The sequence below is a fragment of the Arabidopsis lyrata genome (assembly GCF_000004255.2).
Source record: "Arabidopsis lyrata subsp. lyrata unplaced genomic scaffold ARALYscaffold_3, whole genome shotgun sequence".
Classification (NCBI taxonomy): domain Eukaryota; kingdom Viridiplantae; phylum Streptophyta; class Magnoliopsida; order Brassicales; family Brassicaceae; genus Arabidopsis; species Arabidopsis lyrata.
Genome location: NW_003302553.1, coordinates 23,018,257 through 23,025,516, shown reverse-complemented (window position 1 = coordinate 23,025,516; position 7,260 = coordinate 23,018,257). Strand labels below are relative to the sequence as shown.

Genomic DNA, 7,260 nt, shown 5'->3' with positions numbered 1-7,260 from the left:
TAAAATTATTGGCTGATTGAAGAGTTTTACAATAACCATTATAACGGTAAATTAGCAAACTCAAAAGTTTTCTGCAGCCTAACAAAAGAGCTATTGATTAACTTAGAAGTTTGCTGGTTGATGGTTTGGCTATAGCCATAAAAAAAAAAAAATGGAGCAAAATTGACGGTTTTCTACTGTCTAATGTAAGAGGTTTTGGTAAACGTATAAATTATTTGCTGATTGATGAGTTTGGTTATAACAATGATTACAATAAAAGAGAGCAAAATAGACAGTTTTCTACAGCCATATGAAAGAGTTATTGATAAATTTAGAAATCATTTGCCGATTGATGAGTCTGACTATAACCATGATAACTAAATAAGAGAACAAAATTGACGGTTTCTTTCAGCCTCATGAAGAAATGTTGATAAGCATAAAAATTATTTTCCGATATATGTGTTTGGCTATAATCATGATTAAAAATAACAAGATGAGCAAAATTGACGGTTTTCTTCAGCTTCATGAAAAAGCTCTTGATAAACGTAGAAATTGTTTGTTGATTGATGAGTTTAGCTATAACATTGATAACCAAAAAAACAGGAGAAAAATAACGATTTTTTATGTCCTGATGAAATAGCTTTCAATAAATGTAGAAATAATTTGCTGATTGATGACTTTTGCTATAACCATGATAACAAAAAAAAGATAGCAAAATAGACGTTTTTTTCAACGTAATGAAAGAGCTCTAGGTAAACGTAATAATTATTTGTTCATTGATGAGTTTGGCTATAACCATAATAAAAAAAAACAAGAGAGACAAAATTGACGACTTTCTATAGTCGATGGAAGAGATCTTGATAAACGTAGATATCATTTGTTGATTGATGAGTTTGGTTACAACAATGATAAAGAAAAAAATGAGCAAAAGTGACAGTTTTCTCCAGGTTCATGAAAAAGCTTTTGATAAATGTATAAATCTTTTGCAGATGATGAGTTTGGCTATTACCATGATAACAAAAAAAAAAATAGACAGTTTTCTGTAGTCTAATGAAAGAGCTCTTGGTAAACGTAGAAATCGTTTGCAGATTAAAGAGCTTTGTTATAACCATTATAACGGAAAAATGGGCATAATTGATGGTTTCTGCAATTCGATCAAAGAGATCTTAATAAATGTAGAAATTTTTTGCTGATTGATGAGTTTGGCTAACCATGATAATAAAAAAAAAAAGGAACAAAGTGACGGTTTTTTGTAACGTAATGAAAGAGGTCTTGATAAACGTAAAAATTATTTGCTCATTAATGAGTTTAGCTATAACCATGATTACAAACAAGAGAGATAAAATTAACCGGCCTTCTGAAGTCCGATTAATGATATCTTGATTAACGTACAAATCATATGTTGATTGATGAGTTTGGCTATAAAAATGATAACAAAAAAAAATGAGCAAATTGACAGTTTTATGCGAGCTCATGAAAAAACTCTTGATAAACGTAGAAATCATTTATTGATGATGATTTTGGCTATATCCATGATTAAAAAAAAAAGCATGAAAGTTTTCTGCAGCCTAACGAAAGAGCTATTGATTAACTTAGAAATTTGCTGGTTGATGGTTTTGCTATAGCCATAAAAAAAAATATGAGCAAAATTGACGGTATTCTACTGTCTAATGTAAGAGGTTTTGGTAAACGTATAAATTATTTGCTGATTGATGAGTTTGGTTATATCAATGATAACAATAAAAGAGAGCAAAATAGACAGTTTTCTACGGCCTGATGAAAGAGCTATTGATAAATGTAGAAATTATTTGCCGATTGATGAGTTTGGCTATAACAATGATAACCAAAAAACAGGAGAAAAATAACGATTTTTTACGTCCTGATGAAAGAGTTTTCAATAAATGTAAAAATAATTTACTGATTGATGACTTTGGCTATAACCATGATAACAAAAAAAAAAGGAGCGAAATTGACGTTTTTTGTAACGTAATGAAAGAGCTCTTGGTAAATATAAAAATGATTTGTTCATTGATGATTTTGGCTATAACCATAATAAAAAAACAAGAGAGACAAATCGACAACTTTCTGTAGTCCGATGAATGACATCTTGATAAACCTAGATATCATTTGTTGATTGATGGGTTTGGTTACAACAATGATAAAAAAAAATGAGCAAAAGTGATAGTTTTCTGCAGGTTCATGAAAAAGCTTTTGATAAACGTATAAATCTTTTGCAGATGATGAGTTTGGCTATTACCATGATAACAAAAAAAAGAAAAAATTGACGGTTTTCTGCAATCTAATGAAAGAGCTTTTGGTAAACGTAAAAATAATTTGCTGATTAAAAAGTTTTAGTATGACTTTTATAACGAAAAATGATCAAAATCGAAGATTTTTTGCAGCCTGATGTTAAAGTTATTGATTCGCAGAGAAATCATTTGCTAATTGATGAGTTTGTGGCAATAGCCATGATAACAAAAAAAAAAAAATTGACGGTTTTCTTCTGGCTATAACAATTGTAACAATAAAAAAGAACAAAATAGATACTTTTCTATAACCTAATGAAAGATTTCTTGATAAATGTAGAAATTATTTGTTGATTTATGTGTTTGGCTATAACCATGATAACAAAAAAATGAGCAAAATTGACCGTTTTTTGGAGCCATATGAAAGAATTGTTATTAAACGTAATAATCACTTTCTGATTTATGATTTTGGCTATAACTATAATTAGAAAAAAAAAACAAAAGGAGCAAAGTTGATGGTTTTCTGAAGTCTGATGAAAGAGTTCTTGATAAGCGTATAAATCATTTACTGAAGATGAGTTTGGCTATAACAAAGATAACAAAAAAACATGAGTAAAATAACGATTTTCTGGAGTCTAATGAAAGAGCTTTTGATAAATGTAGAAATCATTTGTTGATTGATGAGTTTTTGATAATTATGTTGAATCCGGATCTCAGTATTACCAATGAGATGCTTTGTTGGTAATTACTTTTTTATTTTTTTTGTCGTCCACAATCAAAACTCTAAAATTTTCGACGGAACGTTAACTGATTCTAATGTTATAAACCGGGTCTCAGGAATCCTGAAAACGACGAAGTACCTATCGTCACATGCAAAGAGAATGCTATAAAATGATGACGTTCGTTGTTTTCTTATTGTCTTGAAATTTTTGTTTTTTGTTTTTTTTTTTTATGATTGGCATCTTATTTTCTTACCATTTATAATATTCTTTTATCTCTCATAATTTTACCGTTTATGCACGATAACTTACACCATTTGTATATATTATTACTATGGTGTTGATAATAGAGTGATATATTTTTATCCTTAAATTTCGTTAGTATATATTTCAGTTTAACTGTTGAGATTTAGTTTTTTTTTTTCTAAACTTAATTTATTAATCTTATGGATAAATTCTATATCGTTTAATCAATATTCGTTTTTGTTAATTTTCTGATTTAGTTTTTAATATATATTTTCCATTGTTATGTTCTTTCCAAATAATCGTTAGGTCTACATATACGTATCGCGCGTTTATACCTCATTGGATTGTTTAGCCGAGTAATCTTTTGATATGGGTTCTACAATGATACCTTTTACCTCTGATTCATGTGATGGTGGTTATTTTCATATTGCGTCTCTTAACCCTAACATGGGTGAGTGGTCTATTTTGGTGAAGATTTGAATTGTTGGTCTGTTTCGCGTGGCTCGGGTAGAGAGCTCAATATGATTTTGGGTGACGAGCATGTTAGTGTTTTAATAACTTACCTTCTATACATGTTTTCGATATTAAATTGAATTTTTTTTTTCTTTAACATTTCATTTGCAGTTCACCCAAATTTAAGCCGTTGTTCGTGATGAATTAATTGATAATTATTTTTCAAGATTGATAATCGATGAGTGGGTGAGCATTAAATTTTTTGATGTATCCCGGGTTAACAGCATCTTGAGACCAGTACCGCATAGATTCAAGATTGTGTTTCGTTCGGACACTTTAGTGCAAAGTATTAATATGTGCTCCAGTAGAACCTATTTCAATCTAACTGAGTTTGTGAGTATATTGAGTGGTATTGTTAACCCGAATATTTGCGTTGGTAAGCCTAATTTATGAATTTATTTGTGCTTTTGGAGTTTATTTGCGATTCATGTTCTGACTGTATTATTCATGTGTGTGTTTCATATATGTTATTGGCAAAATTCTCAACGTGAGAGAGTTGGTTTTTGTTCCTTCCGTGGAACATTCTCAAGGAGGATATTTTGAGCTGTGCTTTGGTTTACGTGATACTGAGTAAGTCACTATTCTTTTAAAGATTTAAACCAGAATATAATGTCTTATGACTTCTTCAAATCTTAAAATTAGGTGTATCCATCTAGAGTGTCGTTTAACGGGTGACCTTGCAGTCGAGTTCTATGACTTATGGAAGCAACGTTCACGTAACACAGTGATATGTATTATCAAGTTTGTGAAATTAGAGCTATCACAGGAACATAGGTGGAGATGTACCAATGTTACCGGAAGTACGAGGATTATGTTGAATCCGGATCTCAGTATTACCGACGAGATGCTTTGTTGGTAAGTATTTTTTTTTTCCGTTTACAATCAAAACTCTAAAGTTGGCGACTGGACATTCACTGTTTATGGTGTTCTTAACGGATGTCAGGAATACTGAAAATGACCAAGTACCGATCATCACACGGAAGGAGAATGCCATGGAGTGATGATGTTCGTTGATTTCTTATTTTGTTGGTGAATGATTTTAAAAGATGATTTATTATTATTTTTTAGCATTTATAATATTATTGAATTTTTTAAATTTCATCATTTTCCATAATTTTATCACACTAAATCCTAAACAATTTACCATATTTTTCTTACACTACCAAGTAACACCTAAACAATCCCTTTATTTCACATGATTTTACCATTTATACAGCATTCTTCCCGCGCATGCGCGCGGGCAATCACCTAGTTAATTAAATTAGCCAAGACTTTCAAAAAACCATGAATCGATATCTCAAATAAAATAAGGAATATTTTTTTATAATTAATATCCATAGTAGTTATTAATTGTTTTTAGGAATATTAATTGTTTTGATAAAGATTTGATCTAACACAATATATAAATCTTCATTTCTTGTTGTTGTAATTATCTTCAAAAATTAAAAAAATTAGATCGTACACCGCATTTCAGTTTAATATAAATACCTTCTCTAGGTTTCACTTTCAAATCATAACTAACCCCATTTTTTTTGCTTTTTTTTTTGCGTTTTATTTTATTTGGCTTTACACATATGAATTCATGGTGTTTATGTATTGTTATAGGTTACGGATGGAACGTCGTTAAACAATTCTAGGACAATTAAATTGTTGATTCAATCGAACATATGGTGAGTTTTTCACTTTAGTACTTTCATGTTTAATATTTAAATTATGCTTGGTGTATTGAGAAATCTATAAGCTTTCCCATAATATTTTGCGAGCAGCTTAGATTTCATATTCTTCACTAAAAAAAAAAAAAGCTTTGATTTTGTATTTACCATATTCTTCACTAAAAAAAAAAAAGCTTTGATTTTGTATTTACATAATTTGATATCAGTTTGATTATTGGTTCCATCATGATGCAAATTACGGCCTCTCAACAACCCCAATAGACTATAATCGTTGGGAACTCTTCTTTTTCTCTTGCTTCTCTCTGATTATCTTTCACCAGGAGTCTCAATTATTATTATTTCTTTGTATTGATGCGATCAGAAGTTTTATCTCTTTTTTAAATAATGATCTCTTTATGGATTTTTCATTTAGGTATGAACATGGTTTGTTTCACGGGGTGTTTCGGTGTCTTGCCTTGAATCAAGGCGTGTAAAAACGTAAAGCTTGCTTTTATCTATCTTTTTTTATTGTCACGTCTTTATCCATCTATGTAACGCTTAATCATCAATTATTATATTAAACTTCAATAAAGGCTGGTGTACCAAATTCATGGTTTGTTTTATCTGATTAGTGTACCAAATTCAATTGGAACTATATCAGATCCATGAAATTATTGATTATTGATACATGCAGGTTATGTGTGATCCTTATACACCAGCTGGTGTTCCAATTCCAACCAACAAGAGGCACAACGCTGCTAAAATTTTCAGACACCAATCGTTGCCTCCGAAGAGCTTTGGTATGCTCATCTTCTTGTTTTTTGGCTATACATATTATTTTCGTTACTATAAATTCTAATAGTATTTGTTTTTTTAAACGATTGTATGTTTTGGATGAATGAAAGCAACCACGATGCATGAAGAAGATTCATGTGATGTTTCAATTGATCTTTTATCTTTAATTTATCGATTTTCTAATTTTACAAAAATGTTCTCACCGAGTAGAATATACTTTTGAGTTTTGAGTTAAATCTTTCACAGTCTGTTGTGGATTAGCAACGTTTCAAGCCATATTAACTATTGTGTTGTGGCAGTTCGAAAGATTCATATAAATTGGACTATTGCTACAAAAAAAACAGAATCACAGGTTTAATTCTATCAAAGGAGATAAAGCCTCTTATCTCTACTGTCTTTGAGGGTAAAGATGCTAATGTCATCGCCCACGGAGCAAGAAATTGCGGAAAAACATATCTCATACATGTATTGAAAGCAATCTCATTAAGGTATTGATTATCAGACATGATACTATAGATGAAAAATGCTAATTATTGTATCGCATGGTTTGTAGGGAAATGATTATGCTCTGACGCTCAAAGGAAACAGACACCTTTGACTATGTCTGCTACTTCTAGAAAACAGACAGTGCTAAGGGGAAATGTGACAGAGAGAAAAGACTAAAATCAAAGCAAGGTAAATCTTTCAGAAACAACTTTGTATCAACTCTAAGCCTCAATATCCATGATATACCTGCATCTGCTCTGTTGTTCAGTTTTAGAACATCAAATAATGATGATTTTTTTTCTCAATGTTTGAAGAAAACTGTTCCGCGAAGCAAACGATTCAGTGAAATGTAAAAATAGCATGTTGGAAAATTTAATTAATACGTCATGAAGTGGAATAATCTAGATTCTTCCTTTACAAAGAGGTAAAACAGAGGGTATAGAAACAGAGACTAAGAGACCAAGAGTCTTAATTAAGGAGGTTTGGTATACCACTTAACCCTAATCAATCCACTACTTACTTGATAAAGACATATTCTCATCATGTATATTTGATTAGATTAGCTAGGCTCGTAATATGGGATAAAACCCCGAAGATGAGCAAGAAATGCTTTGAAAGATTTTA

At 30.6% G+C, this 7,260-nt stretch overlaps 1 long non-coding RNA gene across 1 annotated transcript; it reads left to right on the top strand.

Moving 5' to 3' along the window:
- Window positions 1–5,320: 5,320 nt before the first annotated feature.
- On the top strand, window positions 5,321–6,141 carry LOC110230482. Its single transcript, XR_002333589.1, has 3 exons — window positions 5,321–5,373; window positions 5,789–5,853; window positions 6,050–6,141. It is a non-coding gene; the product is annotated as an uncharacterized LOC110230482 (long non-coding RNA).
- The last annotated feature ends 1,119 nt before the right edge of the window (window positions 6,142–7,260 follow it).